A 23,073-nucleotide genomic window follows, 5' to 3' on the forward strand; every position below is an offset into this window, starting at 1 on the left:
AGTCCCGAAGTCACTCTTGTCTTGGCTGTGTGCTTAGGGTCCTTGTCCTGTTGGAATGTAAACTCTTGCCCAAGTCTGAGGTCCTGAGCGCTCTGGAGCAGGTTTTCATCAAGGATCTCTCTGTACTTTTCTCTGTTCAGCTTTTCCTCAATCCTGACAAGTCTCCCAGTCCCTGCCTCTGAAAAACATCCCCACAGCATGATGCTGCCACCACCATGCTTCACTGTAGGAATGGTGCCAGGTTTCCTCCAGACGTGATGCTTGGCATTCAGGCCAAAGAGTTCAATCTTGGTTTTATCAGACCAGAGAATCTTGTTTCTCATGGTCTGAGAGACCTTTAGGTATCTTTTGGCAAACTCCAAGTGGGCTGTCGTGTGCTTTTTAACTGAGGAGTGGCTTCCGTCTGGCTACTCTAACATAAAGGCCTGATTGGTGGAGTGCTGCAGAGATGGTTGTCCTTCTGAAAGGTTATCTCATCTCCACAGAGGAACTCTGGAGCTCTGTCAGAGTGACCATCGGGTTCTTGGTCACCTCTCTGACCAAAATTGTCCCCTTCCTAAATTATCCATGGATGGAGATTTGAACTTGGGGTTTTACTTAAATCTCTGTACTGGCCGATGATTATAACAGTGATTCAGATCCAACCATGAATTCATACATTGTTGTGCCCCTGGCCTGAGATGATGGAAGTTCAATATGTAGCTAGATGTAGAAGGCTAATGTTAACTAGCTAACGTTTCCCATGAATGGAAGTTAGGCTAGCAAGGATTTTAGCCAGTTAGCCCTGGACAACAAAAAATAAAAGCGTGTACGTATGAGTGAAAGACCGTTTTGTGAACGTGAAAGAGAAGATGATGGCATTGGCGTTTCTGTACAAGTAGGGTGAGTCAACATGTTTTCCTACTTGCATGAATGTGCACACACACACGCACACACATCATATTTAGTTTACATTGATTGGACTAAATCGTTTTTGTTATCTTTCAGTTGTCACTGTATTAGACTAAGCAGAGGTGATTTGATGATGTTGAAATGGTGCTGGAATAGTGGAGGCAGCTCCTGTTTTCTTTGTGACTTGCGGTAACCCTCTGTGGTTCTAAATCAATAGTTGTTTAGTTGTCCAAAAATGTTGGAAACATTAACTTGCTTGACCATGCTGTAGGTCATGTAACTGTCTGTTACTGTACATACAATATGCTTTCTGGACATCACTGGACAGAGGTTTTTGTGATAAAACAAAGGTGTGTGTTGGGGGGGCTTGGCTTCCCCAGTGATTTGACCCACGCACCGCTACTGATAGGAAGTCCCACCCAGTTGACTACTTCTAAATAATAGTAAAAATCCTCAATGGCGCTTCCCATGCTTAAACTGGCTTTAGGGCACTAGATTCCTCTATCTCTACGGGAATAGCCAATACCCGTCCTGCACCTGGCCCAACAAGTCTGACTGCATGAAGAGCACTGGGATTCTCCCTTTCACACTAGCAGAGAGTGGCCTGTCGACGTGGCAAGGTGCTGGTCAAACGCTATGGTTTGACTTTGGCGCAGCCGTGTCAGTCGCCCTTCCCTTATCCATTCTCCAGTCTGGATGTAAAAAGTTATACTCAGCTTGTTCTGTCTCTGATTCCAAGGCCTTGACAGCAGCTGGTGACTCAGCGAGGGGGTTGAACTGGGCCGAACCCAATTCAAGGTGTGTTGCAGTCAGCTTTATCAGCAGGTAAGGGAGTGTGGGTGTGTATTCAGGTGCCTCTGCGCTAAGTGTGCCCCTCCCAGTGAGTCATCAATGGGAGGGAGCAGATAGCAGGAGGAGCAGATAAACCAGACCAACTTAATCAGATAGCATGAAACAGCTAGGCCTTATCTACAAGGTTATATGTTTGTTGTATTTGAATTCTCATTCATTGGTGGGACACATGCTATGCTACCTTTCATAGGTTACTTTAGAAACCTTTTGTGTACCATGGATAACATTTAGAGCCTAGTGAGTTAGCTGAGCTGTGACATAGAATGGTTGACATGGAATCTGGGAAATGCTAATACCCTAGTCCAAAGAGAGGCAAAGTTCAGACAGAAAGAATGCCACTAAGAGTAAAGTGTTAACTACTTCCTTATGTATCTGTTAATGGTTTAAGTATTGTCATTTGATGCTGATAATAATTGTTTAATTCATATTGCTAACATCTTTGTCTATCTTGAATGCAGCAGTTCATCTCCACAGCAAATATAAGTCCTCTCTCATACATACAGCCACCCACAGTCTTACAAAGAGCCATCGAAGTCAACAGATTCAAAGTATGAATATGTTTATTTACTGCTGTGAATTACACTACCTTCTCTGTGTCTCCCCTGTTTCTCACAGTAGGGAACAATATTAACATTTCAAATCAACACAGTAGTGGATTCCAGTTGGCAAGTAGAGCCAAACATGACCAAGAACTTACAGCCTATAGGCATCCCAGAAGTGCCTTGTGTGTCTGTATGTGTGCACTCCCCTCCCCCACCCTCCTTTGAGGAATGGGCTTCCACAGTTGGTTGGAAGAGGTCCCTGAGGAGTCTCCAGATGGTTGGAAGAGATCCCTGAGGAGTCTCTAGATGGTTGAAAGAGGTCCCTGAGGAGTCTCCAGATGATTGGAAGAGGTCCCTGAGGAGTCTCCTGTTGATTGGATGAGGTCCCAGAGGTGTCTCCAGATAACCTTGAAGGGAGTGAGTTTTAAAGGGCCACCCTCTCCCTCTTTGCCTGCCTTCCTACTCATACGCTGTGCCTGTTACATTCCCCCTCTCTCTGCCCTCTTACAACTGACTGCAGGCAGGCGACAGCAGAGCTAGGGAACATTTACCAAGGGGGTGCTCGTCTTTCTTATACCAGGCTGGAGAAAGCTCAGATTTATGCAGCCCACACAATGTTCTATGTCTAGTAGACGGTCAATGGAGGAACAGATGGTGTTGTGTAGCAAAGCTATTATGAATGTGACTATCTATCTACGTGCCTACTTTGACGCGAGTCACCGCACATGTTCTTCCTGAATGCCTGAAGGGGTAAGGTTGTGTAGCACCTGTTTCTGGAGCCTAAAAGAACACTACATTCCCAGATATTTTCTAAATCTCTTCATAAGTGATTTCATGTCAAAGCACTTTCTTCTCCCTTTTCCCAGTGCCCAAATAAAGGTTTTTATTGTTTCACATATTATATAAACATTGTACAGTCCCCTGCCTGTAGTCATATGAGCTTTGTCCAAGTTACCCATTTTAATAAATTGAAACATACAAAAGGGATTTAGATTTTCCTACCAAAGGAGATCTATTTGTCTAAGACTAACACATTCTTTCAACTAGTCTTGTAATGGACACAGAACATCACATTTGGGGTACACGCTCCCTGTTATCTTGAAGATGTCTGTAGAATAGTGCCCACAAACACTCATACACATTTCCTCTATGTCTAAATGCTACTCCATGTGAACTGAAATATGTTAAGATATAAAAAAATATATATATTTTTGGTCTGCCATAATGGCAATCTGATGTAGCACATGTAGGATGATGGCCTACCCCTAGTACATGTAAGGAAGTGGCTCAACTCTGACCCCTTGTGGTGAAGATTTTGACAAGCAATGTGTAGTGTTGATATCTACACGTAGAGGGCACTGTTTTCATATTTGGCAGTTTGTCCAGAATTAGATTTGGGTCATTCCAGCAAGTTTACATGATGATCAAAATTGCAGTGTTGCAATAAAGTTGAACGACTGAGATAGACATGTTGGAAATGTTAACTTTTATTGAGTTTTAACATTTGCACAGTGGCAACATTGCCCATGAAAAAATAAGAAAAAAGTGGAGTTATAAATAGCTATTATATAACATGATATGCCTTTATTAAGATTATCTGACAGTGAAATGCATATAAAATGGTGTAGCGTAATTTACAGAGTATGCACCCAGAATGGCCTTGCATCAAGATATACTGTACAGTATTCAGTAACTAGTTTCATCTGTTTATTTATCGTCCTTCCCCAGTCATATCATTTTCACATGACATTACGTTGCAACCACATGCCTGTGGAACATATTACAAGCAGATTGTATTACTATCCCAGATCCATGTAGTCAAGCCCCACCCCCAAGAACAGTATTTCCAGGAATCCCCGTTGTGATTACCCAAGGGATTCCTGGGAAAACTGGACCCCGGGGACGAGGAAAAGCCCAGGGTAATGCTGTAAATGCACTCAGGAGGAGGAGATAAATTATAGCATGGAAAACACACCAGGAACTACAGTCTTTAATGGTCCATTAACATGTTAACATCATGGGTGGAGCGATGATTTGGTATCTCAGATATGTGTCCAGACCTGCGAGAGACACAGAGAGAGAGAGAGAGAAAGAGAGAGAGAGAGAGAGAGAGAGAGACTGGGAGGGGCAGAACCAGTCACGGGGGGCCCTCCCTCCCTCCCTCCCTCCCTAATATCCTGAACACAGATCGCCACAATAACAGCTTCCATGCATGGTCTCCATGATTATAAGGCATAGAGATAGACAGAGCTATCCCTCTGTCCCAGACTACTCACCCCGCTGTAGCAGCACCCTCCTTCCCGAGCTACAGTGCTTCATCTCAGACTCCCAATTGACCAGAGATGCAGCACTGCACCTGGGGCCTGAGGACCAAGCAATAGAGCTACACAGTAAAATATCAATGCCAATGTTCTGGCACACCCACCCACCCAATCATACCTTACCTGTCTTCTCTTCACATCACTAAAGAAAAGGGTTGTTTTGACTAGCAAAGGGGATGGTGTTAGAACCTCTCTGGTTTGTTTCTTGTCTAAGACCCCAGCTCAGACTGACCTGTAGGGAAAAAAGAGCAATGGAAGGATTCTTAAGGGCATTCACCAAACAACATGAAGCACACATTCTGAACTCAATTGTGAAAGTTGTCTTGTCTGTACAGTCCTTTTCTAATTGGAAACTGTAAGAGAGATGGTACCATAAAGAGTGAGGCTGGCTGGCTGTATGTTGGGGAATGTGGGGGCTGTAAACGTTATTGTTGGGGAACAGGAAATGACTTTGACCCCTGCCTGCATATTTAAACGCTGCTCCATCCTGTCCCTGTTCCCACTAGCATTCCTCCCTGTAGCTTTCCCAAATCCCCCCCCCCCCTCGCATTGCACACAACAGCCCACCCCCCTGTGTGCAAGTTGCTATCCCATCCCACCTTACCCCTATCTATATCCCAGTCCCTCACTGCTAGGGATTGGTGTACTGGGGATGTTTTGGGATGCCTGTGGCACTGATTTTCCAGGAGCTTCAGCCATGTTGGATTGTGGCCACAGAGAGTTCTGATCAGCAGCATGTTGTTAAGAGATGCTGCCGTAATGACTGTAAGGGTGTGGTGCCATCTCCTGTTCCAGCACGTTCTTCTCACAGCAACTGCAGAGGGGGTAGAGTGCCAGCAGCATCACCCAAACTAAACCCCTAACTGCAGGACACCCACCCGAACCCCAACCAGGAGCTCCCTCTCTCCCTCTGTTCTAAACACACTTCCTCTACTCTTCATGCTACATCCAGGATTCCTCCCTCAGCCATACCACTCTGGAATCTCTTGCTCGATCACTGCTACTGTATAGGTACTTCTCATTTCTCATCCCGTTAGCCTTGCTCCCACTCCTTTGTCAATTAAAGTCTGCATGCACCATTTCTCAGTAGATTCTTATTGCTATTTATTTAGAATGTAGACTGGTGTAATCATATACGTTAGATAAGATAACCAGTTAATGAAATATTTTAACATTATAATAACAATTTAACTGACTGTAGATGTGTGTTGTGTTTATGCTAGTTGGTGTAGGGGCAGAATGTGTGTCACTGGGTGCCATGGTTACCAGCTCCCTGGGCCTCTGGGAATCCCTAAGGTCAGGACACCACAGTGCCCCACCTCCCAACATCAGACCTCAGCCACCACGAAGAGGAGAAGGAGGAGAAACAGGGGGAGGAGGAAACTCCCATGGAGCTCAGAGACTTTATCTGATTTTAGTTACAGTAACTTATTTAGTGATTATGCTTGGTTGTAAAAATACAACTCTGAGTCAACAACACCCATAATCGAATTAGAGTAAAGAACACACTATCAGCTTATTCTATCGCGGGGGGAAGTGATGTTGTGGGACACTGGGGATGGGAAGGTTTCAAACAAATTTCCTTGGATCTGATATCATCTGATACACAGCCTTCCCCTCAGTGACTTTCAGCCAACTTAGACAGACTGTGCCCTTGAGGGATGGAAGTTGACCCGGGATGAGGGATGGGAGTTGACCCGGGATGAGGGATGGGAGTTGACCCGGGATGAGGGATGAGAGTTGACCCGGGATGAGGGATGGGAGTTGACCCGGGATGAGGGATGGGAGTTGACCCAGGATGAGGGATGGGAGTTGACCCAGGATGAGAGTTGACCCAGGATGAGGGATGGGAGTTGACCCAAGATGAGGGATGGGAGTTGACCCAGGATGAGGGATGGGAGTTGACTCGGGATGTGGGATGGGAGTTGACCCAGGATAACAGTTGACCCAGGATGAGGGATGGGAGTTGACCCAGGATGAGGGATGGGAGTTGACCCAAGATGAGGGATGGGAGTTGACCCAGGATGAGGGATGGGAGTTGACCCAGGATGAGAGTTGACCCAGGATGAGAGTTGACCCAGGATGAGGGATGGGAGTTGACCCAAGTTGAGGGATGGGAGTTGACCCAGCGTGAGGGATAGGAGTTGACCCAGGATGTGGGATGGAAGTTGGCCCAGGATGTGGGATGGGGTTGACCCAGGGTGAGGGATGGGAGTTGACCCAGGATGAGAAATGGGAGTTGTGATACTCACAGTGACACACCAGACTCTACATGAAAGCATTCTTATTACCATTTCTAAGAAGTGACATCAGCTATCTATCACAGCTATGATTTCTGACCTCTGAGGAGGATTAGGTTGATGTAACTGTGGCAGACCGCATGTGACACCCACCTATGGGATACAGTGTATGTCCTGCTCTTAAGTTCAGTATATCCCGGCAGACCTCTGCTGTTTCCCCCACATTGAAATAGGATAGATATAGAAGAGAACAGTTCAACACTAGTTCCAGCAGACAGACAGCAGACTCACAAGACTTCACACAGACACACACAGGAACTGGACACTCAACAGTATGGGCTCATGGATAGCGGTGTCTAATTTTGTGGCTAAGGCATGGCCTGTAGAGATACTGACTAGCTTAGTGACGATGACCTACACAGAGCCATGCTCTACGTTGTTCTCACAGACAAGAGTCCAAACTAAGTGTCCAAAAGCTGCTATGATGAGGTCTATTTAGGAGTACAATAAATCTCCTGTAATCTAACTGAAGGAGTTTTCAGTTTAGTCCAAAGAGGGAAAGCAAAACCAAAAAGAGGTGAAGAAAATAAAGAAGAAACAAGGGGAGAATTCCAGAGCAATTTGGAGCTCTCCCCAAGACGAAAGAGCTCTAGGTTTTCTCAACCCCCTCTCCTGGAGCCTCCCTCTGCCCTTATAAGGAATTCTGAGCCGGAAAATGTAGCTGTACTTTCGATAAGCATTCACTCTTTCAGGCTCTTGCAGGAAGGCAGATAGTTTGTCTCTGCTCTCAACGTGCATGCCCCTCCTCCACCTCTCCCTCTCGCTCCCTGGCTCTCTTGTCGGCTGGCTGCATACATTCCCTTTTCTAGTCACAGAATGCTGCTGACTGACATAAAAGGGAAAAGGGCGCGAAGGTGAAGGAGAAGCCAGAAAAACCCAAGAGCAGTCACAAAGAAGGGCTGCCGTATTGTCTAAATAACATGCTGGGAGTCTATCAGAGACTAAAGTGAGGTGTTGTCTAAATAACATGCTGGGAGTCTATCAGAGACTAAAGTGAGGTGTTGTCTAAATAACATGCTGGGAGTCTACCAGAGACTAAAGTGAGGTGTTGTCTAAATAACATGCTGGGAGTCTATCAGAGACTAAAGTGAGGTGTTGTCTAAATAACATGCTGGGAGTCTATCAGAGACTAAAGTGAGGTGTTGTCTAAATAACATGCTGGGAGTCTACCAGAGACTAAAGTGAGGTGTTGTCTAAATAACATGCTGGGAGTCTATCAGAGACTAAAGTGAGGTGTTGTCTAAATAACATGCTGGGAGTCTACCAGAGACTAAAGTGAGGTGTTGTCTAAATAACATGCTGGGAGTCTACCAGAGACTAAAGTGAGGTGTTGTCTAAATAACATACTGGGAGTCTATCAGAGACTAAAGTGAGGTGTTGTCTAAATAACATGCTGGGAGTCTACCAGAGACTACAGTGAGGTGTTGTCTAAATAACATGCTGGGAGTCTACCAGAGACTAAAGTGAGGTGTTGTCTAAATAACATGCTGGGAGTCTACCAGAGACTAAAGTGAGGTGTTGTCTAAATAACATGCTGGGAGTCTATCAGAGACTAAAGTGAGGTGTTGTCTAAATAACATGCTGGGAGTCTACCAGAGACTAAAGTGAGGTGTTGTCTAAATAACATGCTGGGAGTCTATCAGAGACTAAAGTGAGGTATTGTCTAAATAACATGCTGGGAGTCTACCAGAGACTAAAGTGAGGTGTTGTCTAAATAACATGCTGGGAGTCTACCAGAGACTAAAGTGAGGTGTTGTCTAAATAACATGCTGGGAGTCTACCAGAGACTAAAGTGAGGTGTTGTCTAAATAACATGCTGGGAGTCTACCAGAGACTAAAGTGAGGTGTTGTCTAAATAACATGCTGGGAGTCTATCAGAGACTAAAGTGAGGTGTTGTCTAAATAACATGCTGGGAGTCTATCAGAGACTAAAGTGAGGTGTTGTCTAAATAACATGCTGGGAGTCTACCAGAGACTAAAGTGAGGTGTTGTCTAAATAACATGCTGGGAGTCTACCAGAGACTAAAGTGAGGTGTTGTCTAAATAACATGCTGGGAGTCTACCAGAGACTAAAGTGAGGTGTTGTCTAAATAACATGCTGGGAGTCTACCAGAGACTAAAGTGAGGTGTTGTCTAAATAACATGCTGGGAGTCTACCAGAGACTAAAGTGAGGTGTTGTCTAAATAACATGCTGGGAGTCTACCAGAGACTAAAGTGAGGTGTTGTCTAAATAACATGCTGGGAGTCTACCAGAGACTAAAGTGAGGTGTTGTCTAAATAACATGCTGGGAGTCTACCAGAGACTAAAGTGAGGTGTTGTCTAAATAACATGCTGGGAGTCTACCAGAGACTAAAGTGAGGTGTTGTCTAAATAACATGCTGGGAGTCTACCAGAGACTAAAGTGAGGTGTTGTCTAAATAACATGCTGGGAGTCTACCAGAGACTAAAGTGAGGTGTTGTCTAAATAACATGCTGGGAGTCTATCAGAGACTAAAGTGAGGTGTTGTCTAAATAACATGCTGGGAGTCTATCAGAGACTAAAGTGAGGTGTTGTCTAAATAACATGCTGGGAGTCTACCAGAGACTAAAGTGAGGTGTTGTCTAAATAACATGCTGGGAGTCTACCAGAGACTAAAGTGAGGTGTTGTCTAAATAACATGCTGGGAGTCTACCAGAGACTAAAGTGAGGTATTGTCTAAATAACATGCTGGGAGTCTACCAGAGACTAAAGTGAGGTATTGTCTAAATAACATGCTGGGAGTCTACCAGAGACTAAAGTGAGGTGTTGTCTAAATAACATGCTGGGAGTCTACCAGAGACTAAAGTGAGGTGTTGTCTAAATAACATGCTGGGAGTCTACCAGAGACTAAAGTGAGGTATTGTCTAAATAACATGCTGGGAGTCTACCAGAGACTAAAGTGAGGTGTTGTCTAAATAACATGCTGGGAGTCTACCAGAGACTAAAGTGAGGTATTGCAGCAGCCAAGGTAATTTGTAAACATTTCTAAAAACATTATTCCACTTTGACATTATGGGGTATGGTGTGTAGGCCAGAGACAGAAAATCTCAATTTAATCCATTTTCAATTCAGGCTGCATATAACACAACAACATGTGGAAAAAGTCAAGGGGTGCGTGTGAATACTTTCTGAATGCACTGTATATACAGGTCTCATCCAGGACCCCGGATGTCGTACCCAAACAGATATCTACAGGCCCGAGAAAACATTACTAACAAACACAACACTCTCCCATGCTCTGTGTCTAATGATACTGATACCACAGACACTTAATGACCAACACAAAACAATAAACATCACATTCTGTATTAATTTCCTGTTTCCCATGCTCCTTGTTAAAAACATTTTACTATTACACTGTAAACCCAAAGCTATTTCGAACTCAAATACTTCTAGTAAGTTGAACTCAAAGTCACTGTTACTTAAATGTTTGTGATACTGACTCAAAACTAAATGAGAAGTCACACCAACAACATTTTTTAAAGTTATGATAACGAATTAACTTTTTCCCAGTATGCTTTACTGCAGATAGATTCTTAGAAAAAAATATATACTGTATCTGTGTTTTTGCATGTACATTGAGTGATTGATTTTATGCTACCCAAAGATAAATAACATACATTTTTTTACTAATCCAATCATTTAGTTAGAATTGTTGCAACTGTTATTGAAATGGTTATTCCAGTTTAAATGGCTTAGGTAGTCTCCTCCCACTGTTCCTGACCCTGGCAGACATTATGAATGCAGGCTGCTGGTGAATACAAATTTAAGCTGTTGGATATCCTAACTCTGGATGGATTCTAATAGGAATTACCCATCACTTTGCAAGCCAGAATAATGTGACTTGCAGGTAGGGTTGCAAAATTCTGTTACATTTCCCAGGTTTTCCAGAAATCGTTAGTAAGATTCCTGGAAATCCTTCAACTAGGATTTTTTGAAAATCTGGGAATTTTGGGAAAGTTACTGGAATTTTGCAACCCTACTTGCAGACCTGATGTGGCCTGCAAACCATGAATTTCAGACCACTGTAATCAAGTAAAGCTAGGCCTCAAAATAAGACTAGGAGATATGTAATGTATTGTCATAAAGAGTTTAATTATAATGATAACATTTACCTATGGACTCACTTGGTGAAGGCCACAGGACTGAAAATGAACAAATTCAACAATCATGTCTCTGTCACTAACAAATACAGCCATGGGTAGTAACTCCACAATTCACTCAAAAAGGCAAGGCCCACTGGGAAATTATATTGGAGGGGTGGCTTAATGGGGGCGTTAATAAAGAATTTCAAGCTGATACAACTCAAATCTGGACCCCTGGCCTACAGGGTCACAGTGACTCTATCGGTTTAAGTAATGACTATAAAATCACTTTATGTAACTGTTCTCAGAAATATCTAGTGCAACAGGTTTCCTCATAAAATGTGAGTAATGACAGCACATTGGGGTTTACAGTGAGGGAAAAGGGGAGAGTGGACAAAGCAAAAAACGTTTTTTAGAAATATTAGCTAATTCATAAAAAATGTAAACAGAAATACCTTATTTACATACGTATTCAGATTCTTTGCTATGACACTCAATATTGAGCTCAGGTGCATCCTTTGTCCATTGATCATCCTTGAGATGTTTCTACAACTTGATTACCACCTGTGGTAAATTCAATTGATTGGACATGATTTGGAAAGGCAAACACCTATCTATATAAGGTCCCAGAGTTGACAATGCATGTCAGAGCAAAAACCAAGCCATGAGGTCGAAGGAATGGTCCGTAGAAGGGTACCAAAACATTTCTGCAGCATTGAAGGTCCCCAAGACCACAATGGCTTCCATCATTCTTAAATGGAAGAAGATGGTAACCACCAAGACTCTTCCTAGAGCTGGCCACCAGGCCAAACTGAGCAATCGGAGGAGAAGGGCCTTGGTCAGTGAGGTGGCCAAGAACCCGATGGTCACTCTGACAGAGCTCCAGAGTTCCTCTGTGGAGAACCTTCCAGAAGGACAACCATCTCTGTAGCACTCCACCAATCAGGCCTTTATGGTAGAGTGGCCAAACGGAAGCCACTCTTCAGAAAGGCACAACAGCCCGCTTGGAGTTTGCCAAAAGGAACCTAAAGGACTCTCAGACCATGAGGAACAAGATTCTATGGTCTGATGAAACCAAGATTGAACTCTTTGGCCTTAATATCAAGTGTCATGTCTGGAGGAAACCTGGCAACATCCCAACGCTGAAGCATGGTGGTGGCAGCATCATGCTGTGGGGATGTTTTTCAGCGGCAGGGACTGAGAGACTTGTCAGGATTGAGAAAAAGAAGAACGGAGCAAAGTACATAGAGATCCTTGATGAAAACCCGCTCCAGAGCGCTTAGGACCTCAGACTGGGGCGAAAGTTCATCTTTCAACAGAACAAGCACACAGCCAAGACAACGCAGGAGTGGCTTTGGGACAGGTCTCTGAATGTCCTTGAGTGGACCAGCCAGAGCCCGGACTTGAACCTGATCGAACATCTCTGGAAAGACCTGAAAATAGCTGTGCAGCGACGCTCCCCATCCAACCTGAGAGCTTGAGAGTATCTGCAGAGAAGAATGGGAGAAACTCCTCAAAAACAGGTGTGCCAAGCTTGTAGGGTCATAGCCAAGAAGACTCGAGGCTGTAATCATTGCCAAAAGTGCTTCATCAAAGTCCTGAGTAAAGGGTCTGAATACTTATGTACTTAAATGTTCTATTCTTTATAACAAAAACTGTTTTTGCTTTGTCATTATGGAGCATTGTGTGTAGACTGATGAGGGAAAGAACGATATAATACATTTTAGAATTAGGCTGTAACGTAACTAAATGTGGAAAAAGTCAAGGGGTCTGAATACTTTCCGAATGCACTGTATTTTTCAACTGTGCTGTGATGTTTCACAAAAGTTCTGAACCTTTTTTATTCTCATAGTTTCTACGGATTTGTAATTAAATATGCATTTTTTTGCTAAAAGTATTGTTATATTATTGATCGACTGGCTATGAGTAAAAGGAAACGTACAGTTACATTTGAGTAATGATAAATCATAGTTTCTAAGGTGGACTGCTAAACTCAAACATTTCAAGTACTTATTAAATTACTTTGACTTAAAAAGATGTCGTGTTCACTTCACCCTATTGATTTAATTGAACTAGTGGTTTATATGTATAGAGAAATCAAAATAATTAAAATCAGTTTGCTCATATTTTTTGAGTAGCTAGAACTTATCCGGTTTACCTAGTGTAGTTGTTATGACATCAATGTTCTCTAGCCATATACTACAGCAATGGTGCACATTCTTTTTATTAAATGGTGTCTGTACTACTATGCATGTATAGGCAATGATATAGCTTTGCCTACAGTTTGCTATACACAGTATGAACAATTTCCTAATATTGAATCCCCCCCCCCCCCCTCAGAACAGCCTCAATTCGTCGAGGCATGGACTCTACAAGGTGTCGAAAGTGTTCCACAGTGATGCTGGCCGATGTTGACTCCAATGCGTCCCACAATCATATTAAGTTGGCAGGATGTCCTTTGGGTGGTGGACCACACACGGGAAACTGTTGACCACACTCAAACTGGTGCGCCAGGCACCTACTAACATACCGCGTTCAAAGGCACTTAAATCTTTTGTCTTGCCCATTCACCCCCTGAATGGCACACATACACAATGTCTCAATTGTCTGAAGGCCTAAAAATCCTTCTGTAACTTGTCTCCTCCCCTTCATCTACACTGATTGAAGTGGAATTAACAAGTGACGTCAGTAAGGGATTATAGCTTTCACCTGGTCAGTCTGTCATGGAAAGAGCAGTGTACATGGCATATGCTAGATGTTATGAATGCAATGTTCTGTATATCATTAGTTTAATTACCTGGCTATTTTAACGTATCACTGAAGACCTTTCCAGCCTAAACATCTGTCAAAATGATTTGTAAACCTTTTCACTTCAACTCTTCTCCGATGTCAAGAAACTATCACTTGAAAGTGACAAGGTGAAAAATACATTGCCAGGACTTGCTTACTTTGGTGTGTATGCGTATGTATGTGAGTGAGTGTGTGCAATGTCTCTGTAAATGTGAAGTGCCTAAGCCTGTGCCAAAGTGCTCACCTCCACAGACATACAGACAGACGTGTAGGCAGACACTGTGTTTACACAGACCCATGGCCTGATAATGGACGCCCAAACATTGCCTTTTAAGGTCCCCTCTCATTTCTCCCCATCTCCTTAAATCATCTAGGCAGGAAGCGTGAGGAGGGTGAGGGGTGGTCTCCCTCTCTCTCTCCTCTTTTCTTTTTCCCTCTTCTGCCTGCTCTCTGTGTCTACCACAGAGGATGAATCAGATGTTGATGAAGCTCAGCACTCTAGTACCTCTGAGCTCTCTCTCTCTCGCTCTCTCTCTCAGAATTCAGAGGCAAAGAACAAAGAAACAAATGAATGTCACAGTAGAGGCTAATTGAATAGTCACGGTAAACATTCACGTGGGCCTTACTTTGTAACACATGCATATACATTGAGACATTATGGTCAGAGTAGTATTTGACAGAAACTTATGGAAGCAACTTTGTGCATCCCTGTCTAACTAAACCATCCAGAGGATAAATTATTACTGTGATCGATTGTGCTAATGCCTAAGCGACAGTCAAATAAGCTGTGAAATCAAAGGCTGTCAATGCGTCTCTTACATATTAAACTTTTTACTTGAAGCATATTTCTACTTTTGACGGCCCGTCTTGTTTGGACTTGAAAGTACATGCCCCATCTTCACCATTGTAAGTCAGTGTGCTGTGTTTCTCATCCTATCCCAGATCCAGGACAGCAGAGCCCCCCCCCCCCCCCCCCCCAGGGCACCCCATGCCTGATCCCACAACGCTCCCTCAGATGCATTCCATAAACACAGGATTCCCAGCACTTTGGGAATTTGGGTTGGGTGGATTTCTCAAGACGGAGAGAGAATTTCTGAGAAAGGATGAATCTCTTATCCCAATGGGCCAAAGAAAGTTGTGTGTGTGTGTGTCCATTGGCTTGTGTGTAGGTTAGATAGTGAATTGTACATTATTTTTTAGAATAGCCAGAAAATAAAACAAAGATGATGAAGAACTATAATTTACTTAAAAACACTACAGATGAATAATACACTATCTTGGGCTCCCGAGTGGTGCAGCGGTCTAAGGCACTGCATCTCAGGGCTAGAGGCGTCACTACAGACCCTGTTTCGATTCCAGGCTGTATCACAACCGGCCGTGCTTGGGATTCCCATAGGGCAGCGCACAATTGGCCCAGTGTCGTCCGGGTTAGGGTTTGGCCGGGGTAGGCGATCATTGTAATTAAGAATTTGTTCTAAAGTGACCGGCCTAGTTAAATAAATGTTAAAGAAAAAAATATAAATAATAATATAACAATAATGGACTTAAAACACAAGACGAATAATACATTATTAACAAAAACTATAATGGACTTAAAAACACTACTTTCTTACACAGGGGGTGAAGTTCCTTCTTACGCTCATACGGCTCATGGATAAACAGAATTGAGCAATAATTGGGCAATTTCTTCAGTCAGGTGTCAAAGGTTGTGAATGTGCATCAAACATGCACACAATGAAATAAGAGAAGGAATTAGCAACATGTAAGAGGCAAAGAACAGTGGGCATGAAATTGACTAGATAAATCAGAGATTTCAAAAAGACACAATGTAGCCACATTGTCTTTTCAAAAAGACACAAAACCCAGCAGGAAAAGCATTTTACAACACAGAGAGGAAGTTATAAAACGACCGAAGCATTCCCAGAATGCTGAGAGAGAGAGATGGAATCTGGAATGTGAGGCTGTAGCTACGGAAAAACTGCTTGAGCTGCTATAGCATCCAAAGGATGGTGAGACAAAGTATGGAGATAACCTCACCCACCCGTATAGACAGTATAGAAGAGAACCAAACAACCTCTGTGGTATTGTGTGTGTGTTCCTGAGAGGGAGGGAGAGAATACAGTATGCAGGTGTGTGTATGATCAGGCCAGGGCTTTCTGTCTGTCCTCCTTTGAGAATCTGAAAAGAGGTCTTGGTCATTCTCTGAGGACTTAACCCCCTGTTTCCCCTCCCACCCCTAACCCACCCTGGTGTACATGTGAGAGGGACCCTGGGAACGGGGGTCCCCTGGGGAGGAGGAGAGTGAAACAGAGGACAGGCCAGAGAGCCAGGGCCATTACGGGGTCATGTGAAAAGGCTCTGTGGTTTGATGGCTTCCAGACGGTTTCCTCTCCCTCCCTCACTGTCTCCATCTCCCATCCCCTCATTTTAATCAATCAATCAATCAATCAATCAATCAATCTATCTATCTATCTATCTATCTATCTATCTATCTATCTATCTATCTATCTATCTATCTATCTATCTATCTATCTATCTATCTATCTATCTATCTATCTATCTCATCCATCCATATACTGATATGGCATTCTGCATTAATACACAGATATGGTGGAAAATACCATTGTTTTTCCAAAGACAAGTCTACCAGAAATGACTGATTGTATAAATAAGTTAAGGGGCGGTGGAGTTGTGTTCACATTTCCCTTTTCATACCCTGATGAAAGATAACTTCATGTCAGAAGACGCTACAGCGAGGCATTTATTTGTGTACACATTTTGTAGACTGTCACAATGTTAATGAATATAATCCTTGTTTATAGAACCGTCTGCTTATGACACCGAAGCGGTGTGTGGATGCGTCTGTCGTTCTGTTGTGTAGCTGCCCGATATCAACCACCTAACCGACACGATGAAGTGCTGCATTAATCAGGATCACACTACTGATTTATAGGAATCAGCCAAACACCAGGCCTGTATCAAAGATAAAGGAGCAAAAGAGGAAAACACCAGATACGTCTTGAACTAAATTTAGACAGTTAATAGAATTGCTAAGCATGTTGATGTAATATAAAGCAGACAACACATTCTTTTTAGTTTCCATGGTGATTAGATTCAGGCTGTATTACTAGCCACTTGTTGTGAAGGAACAGAGTAATATTACAGTCCCACCAGTAGAAAGTGTCTGCCATTGTTCACTCCATTATGTGTCAGGTGATACTACTTTATTATACTTATTTATTATATTAATCAGCCCTCAACCTTGACCTCTTTCACTCTCCTTCATGTAAACACACACATATTGAAATAGCAGAGGTGAAAAGAGACCACATTGTTTCCATGACAGAAGTAAAAGGACAACAGAGACTGTAAATGCTGCTTGTCTAGCCTGATAGGATTACAACATCAGTTATACCTCCACCCTGACATGATTACAACTTCAGTTATATCTCCACCCTGACAGGATTACAACATCAGTTATACCTCCACCCTGACATGATTACAACTTCAGTTATACCTCCACCCTGATAGGATTACAACATCAGTTATACCTCCACCCTGACAGGATTACAACATCAGTTATACCTCCACCCTGACATGATTACAACTTCAGTTATATCTCCACCCTGACATGATTACAACTTCAGTTATATCTCCACCCTGACATGATTACAACTTCAGTTATACCTCCACCCTGACAGGATTACAACATCAGTTATACCTCCACCCTGACAGGATTACAACTTCAGTTATATCTCCACCCTGACATGATTACAACTTCAGTTATACCTCCACCCTGACAGGATTACAACATCAGTTATACCTCCACCCTGACAGGATTACAACTTCAGTTATACCTCCACCCTGACATGATTACAACATCAGTTATACCTCCACCCTGACATGATTACAACATCAGTTATACCTCCACCCTGACATGATTACAACTTCAGTTATATCTCCACCCTGACAGGATTACAACATCAGTTATACCTCCACCCTGACAGGATTACAACATCAGTTATATCTCCACCCTGACATGATTACAACTTCAGTTATATCTCCACCCTGACATGATTACAACTTCAGTTATATCTCCACCCTGACAGGATTACAACATCAGTTATACCTCCACCCTGACATGATTACAACATCAGTTATATCTCCACCCTGACATGATTACAACTTCAGTTATACCTCCACCCTGACATGATTACAACATCAGTTATATCTCCACCCTGACATGATTACAACTTCAGTTATACCTCCACCCTGACATGATTACAACATCAGTTATACCTCCACCCAGACAATGATTATAACTTCAGTTATATCTCCACCCTGACAGGATTACAACATCAGTTATACCTCCACCCTGACATGATTACAACTTCAGTTATACCTCCACCCTGACATGATTACAACTTCAGTTATACCTCCACCCTGACATGATTACAACTTCAGTTATACCTCCACCCTGACAGGATTACAACTTCAGTTATATCTCCACCCTGACAGGATTACAACATCAGTTATACCTCCACCCAGACATGATTACAACTTCAGTTATACCTCCACCCTGATAGGATTACAACATCAGTTATACCTCCACCCTGACATGATTACAACTTCAGTTATACCTCCACCCTGATAGGATTACAACATCAGTTATACCTCCACCCTGACATGATTACAACTTCAGTTATATCTCCACCCTGACATGATTACAACTTCAGTTATATCTCCACCCTGACATGATTACAACTTCAGTTATATCTCCACCCTGACAGGATTACAACTTCAGTTATACCTCCACCCTGACATGATTACAACTTCAGTTATATCTCCACCCTGACAGGATTACAACTTCAGTTATACCTCCACCCTGACATGATTACAACTTCAGTTATATCTCCACCCTGACAGGATTACAACATCAGTTATACCTCCACCCTGACATGATTACAACTTCAGTTATATCTCCACCCTGACAGGATTACAACATCAGTTATACCTCCACCCAGACAATGATTATAACTTCAGTTATATCTCCACCCTGACATGATTACAACTTCAGTTATATCTCCACCCTGACATGATTACAACTTCAGTTATATCTCCACCCTGACAGGATTACAACATCAGTTATACCTCCACCCTGACAGGATTACAACTTCAGTTATACCTCCACCCTGACAGGATTACAACTTCAGTTATACCTCCACCCTGACATGATTACAACTTCAGTTATACCTCCACCCTGACAGGATTACAACTTCAGTTATACCTCCACCCAGACAATGATTATAACTTCGGTTATACCTCCACCCAGACAATGATTATAACTTCAGTTATACCTCCACCCTGACAGGATTACAACTTCAGTTATACCTCCACCCAGACAATGATTACAACTTCAGTTATACCTCCACCCTGACAGGATTACAACTTCAGTTATACCTCCACCCAGACAATGATTATAACTTCGGTTATACCTCCACCCAGACAATGATTATAACTTCAGTTATACCTCCACCCTGACAGGATTACAACTTCAGTTATACCTCCACCCAGACAATGATTACAACTTCGGTTATACCTCCACCCAGACAATGATTACAACTTCAGTTATACCTCCACCCAGACAATGATTATAACTTCAGTTATACCTCCACCCAGACAATGATTATAACTTCGGTTATACCTCCACCCAGACAATGATTACAACTTCAGTTATACCTCCACCCAGACAATGATTATAACTTCAGTTATACCTCCACCCAGACAATGATTATAACTTCGGTTATACCTCCACCCTGACAATGATTACAACTTCAGTTATACCTCCACCCAGACAATGATTATAACTTTGGTTATACCTCCACCCAGACAATGATTATAACTTCAGTTATACCTCCACCCTGACAGGATTACAACTTCAGTTATACCTCCACCCAGACAATGATTACAACTTCGGTTATACCTCCACCCAGACAATGATTACAACTTCAGTTATACCTCCACCCAGACAATGATTATAACTTCAGTTATACCTCCACCCAGACAATGATTATAACTTCGGTTATACCTCCACCCTGACAATGATTACAACTTCAGTTATACCTCCACCCAGACAATGATTATAACTTTGGTTATACCTCCACCCAGACAATGATTATAACTTCAGTTATACCTCCACCCTGACAGGATTACAACTTCAGTTATACCTCCACCCAGACAATGATTACAACTTCGGTTATACCTCCACCCAGACAATGATTACAACTTCAGTTATACCTCCACCCAGACAATGATTATAACTTTGGTTATACCTCCACCCAGACAATGATTACAACTTCAGTTATACCTCCACCCAGACAATGATTATAACTTTGGTTATACCTCCACCCTGACAGGATTATAACTTCGGTTATACCTCCACCCAGACAATGATTATAACTTTGGTTATACCTCCACCCAGACAATGATTATAACTTCGGTTATACCTCCACCCAGACAATGATTATAACTTTGGTTATACCTCCACCCAGACAATGATTATAACTTTGGTTATACCTCCACCCAGACAATGATTATAACTTCGGTTATACCTCCACCCAGACAATGATTATAACTTCGGTTATACCTCCACCCAGACAATGATTATAACTTTGGTTATACCTCCACACTCTTATTGATTGTTATATAAAACCACAAGAATATAGAAATGAGATCATTGTTAGTGGTGCTCGTCTGGCCCCACCACATTCAGATGAGTTGTTGTGTCACCTAACACAAGGTAAAGTATTCACTGAAGAAGCCTAATGCACTCCTGCCCGCACTAACTCAATAAACCATTGTCTTGCTGACAATGGCAGCAGCCTTAAGGTTGAAACCAACCAGTACCAAGAGTAACACTGGAGTGACACTGATTCTGTGTCCCAGTGAGAGCCATCATCTCATCTCCTGGCTGTTCATCAGCTCAGTGTCAATTTAGCCTGCTGTCTGTCATCATGACACACGGACACAACAGACATGTCACCGTGGCGCTGCCACAGACGCGCCTGGCAGACAAAAACACCCTGACCCCAGGTCATCCAGCCCTCAGCCTCCAGCACAGACAGGAGAAGATGACAGGTGACAAAAAACTCTATCAGTCACCTTCAACCTTGTATTCTGTTGATCGTCTGCCCGTCCGCCACATCAAGACTTCTACCTATGAGCATCTATCAGGGTATCACTTGACCATACAATGTCACATAGTCCACAGTTGACTGGTATATTTTCCACTTTGGGGGAGTGAACCCTGTCTCTAAAGATGCACACTCCCCTAAGTATGTAATTGGACAGTGAAGCTAAAATATGTACATTTGGCTCTATACTCCACCATTTTGGATTTGAGATCAAATGTTTTATATGAGGTGACAGTACAGAATGTCACATTTTATTTGAGTTTTTTTCCATACAGTATGTGTTTTAGAAATGAAAGCACTTTATGTATGTAGTCCCCTATTTGAACATGTTCTTTTTCATACGTATTTGGACAAATTCACTTATATGAATGAATTATGAATAATGCTGAGTGAGAAAGTTATAGAGGAACAAAGATCATACCCCCAAAATGCTAACCTCTCCTGTTACTGGTAATGGTAAGAGGTTAGCATATCTTGGGGGTATGATATATAATGCTAACCTCTCCTGTTATTGGTAATGGTGAGAGGTTAGCTTGCTTTGAGGGGCATGCTCATTGTGTGTGTTCAGAAACATATTCTATTATTATTTACAATAAAAGTTCCTCCAAAATGACACAATACATTATTTACCATTAATTTATATTGAGCACAACATAACCCGAAATACATCTAAAACAAACTGCAAATGCATCCAACAAGTGTGTAGTGTCACAGGCTTTATGTAGTCATTGTGTGCTAGGAATATGGGACCAAATACTAAACATTTGACTACTTTAATACACTGTAAATTAATTTAACCAAATACTTAAGACACCTTCAAATGGAGGGACTAGATACATAAAGTGCTTTCATTTCTAAACGATATAATAGATATGTATGAAAATACACTCAAATAAAAGGTGACATTCTGTACTTTCTCATCATACAAAACAATTCATCTCCAGTCCAGAATGCTGGAGTATAGAGCCAAATTAAAAGTTTTAGCTTCACTCTCCAAATAAATACTGTACGTAGGGGAGTGTATGTAAGGCTGTGTAGCAGAGGCAGACTTACCTTTGTGCTGCTGTCTTTTTGCCTGTGGCCCTGGTCCTCGGTGGCTCCTGTGTTGCTGTCTGTCCTAGACTTGGCCCGGTGGCTGACGCTGAGTGGTGAGGCCTGGGTGGGGGTGGAAGTGGGAGGTGTTGGGGGGCTTCCCAACACTGCTACCATGGCCGATGTGTGAGCCCAACTGGCTGAAGGGGGTTCCTGGTGCAAGGCTTGGGGAGCACAGACTTTTCTTTGACCTTATATGAGGCGAGGGGCAGGCACCAATGAGGGAAAGCCCCCAAAGCTCTGTGATTTGCTAGCGTGAGGGCCCCGTGACCTCAGCCTATGACCTGCAATGTCTGAGAAGGAGATCTACGGGGGAGGGAGGGGGCAGGGTGAAGGGGGTGCTGGGCCTGTCTCCCTTGCAAACGAAGCCGCATTTGACCATTTTCATATTTCTTCTAAATTTGGAGTTTTCTGCCTGTGCTGTAGGCTTGGCCGCCCACTCCAGAGCTCCATGTGGAAACCATTAAGGAGGAGAGAGGGATCCTTGCCATTCCTGCCTGCTCTAGCCTGGTCGGGTCAGGTCTGGGAACATGAGTACAGCGCTCAGACACAGCTATTTGGAATAATTATCTTCCTCTCAAAAAGTCTGACTGCCCCATATGGGAAAGCATTCGCTGAATGTAAGCTGGGAAAGCATTCGCTGAATGTAAGCTGGGAATCATATACTGAAAGGTCAGGGAAAAAAGAGGAGGGAATACCAGAGAACAGAGGGAAAATAAGTTTGTTTGCTTTTAGAAAGGAGGGAGAATAATGGGGATGGAGGTAGTGAATTTTTCATAGCTAACCATCAGGGTGACTGTAGAGAGAGTTCACTAGAGCATGGAAGTGTTCGATGAAGACATTTCATGAAAGCCAACCACATGCACTGAAAAACACAGCTAGGTCTGGCTCATGTCAAATGATGGTGGGAAGGAGTCAGAGCACTATGGGAGGGAGAGCAACAGGAAGTGTGACGGGCCAACAGATCAGCTCATCAAGGTAATTGG

At 42.9% G+C, this 23,073-nt stretch overlaps 1 long non-coding RNA gene across 1 annotated transcript; it reads right to left on the reverse strand.

Moving 5' to 3' along the window:
- Nucleotides 1-3,754: 3,754 nt before the first annotated feature.
- LOC139581486 (uncharacterized) lies at nucleotides 3,755-22,237 on the reverse strand. The gene is made up of 2 exons (XR_011676235.1): nucleotides 22,049-22,237; nucleotides 3,755-4,838 (listed from the first exon to the last, which is right to left on the reverse strand). It is a non-coding gene; the product is annotated as an uncharacterized lncRNA (long non-coding RNA).
- Between the last annotated feature and the right edge of the window lie 836 nt (nucleotides 22,238-23,073).

Source organism: Salvelinus alpinus, chromosome 7, assembly GCF_045679555.1.
Source record: "Salvelinus alpinus chromosome 7, SLU_Salpinus.1, whole genome shotgun sequence".
NCBI classification, from domain to species: Eukaryota; Metazoa; Chordata; class Actinopteri; order Salmoniformes; family Salmonidae; genus Salvelinus; species Salvelinus alpinus.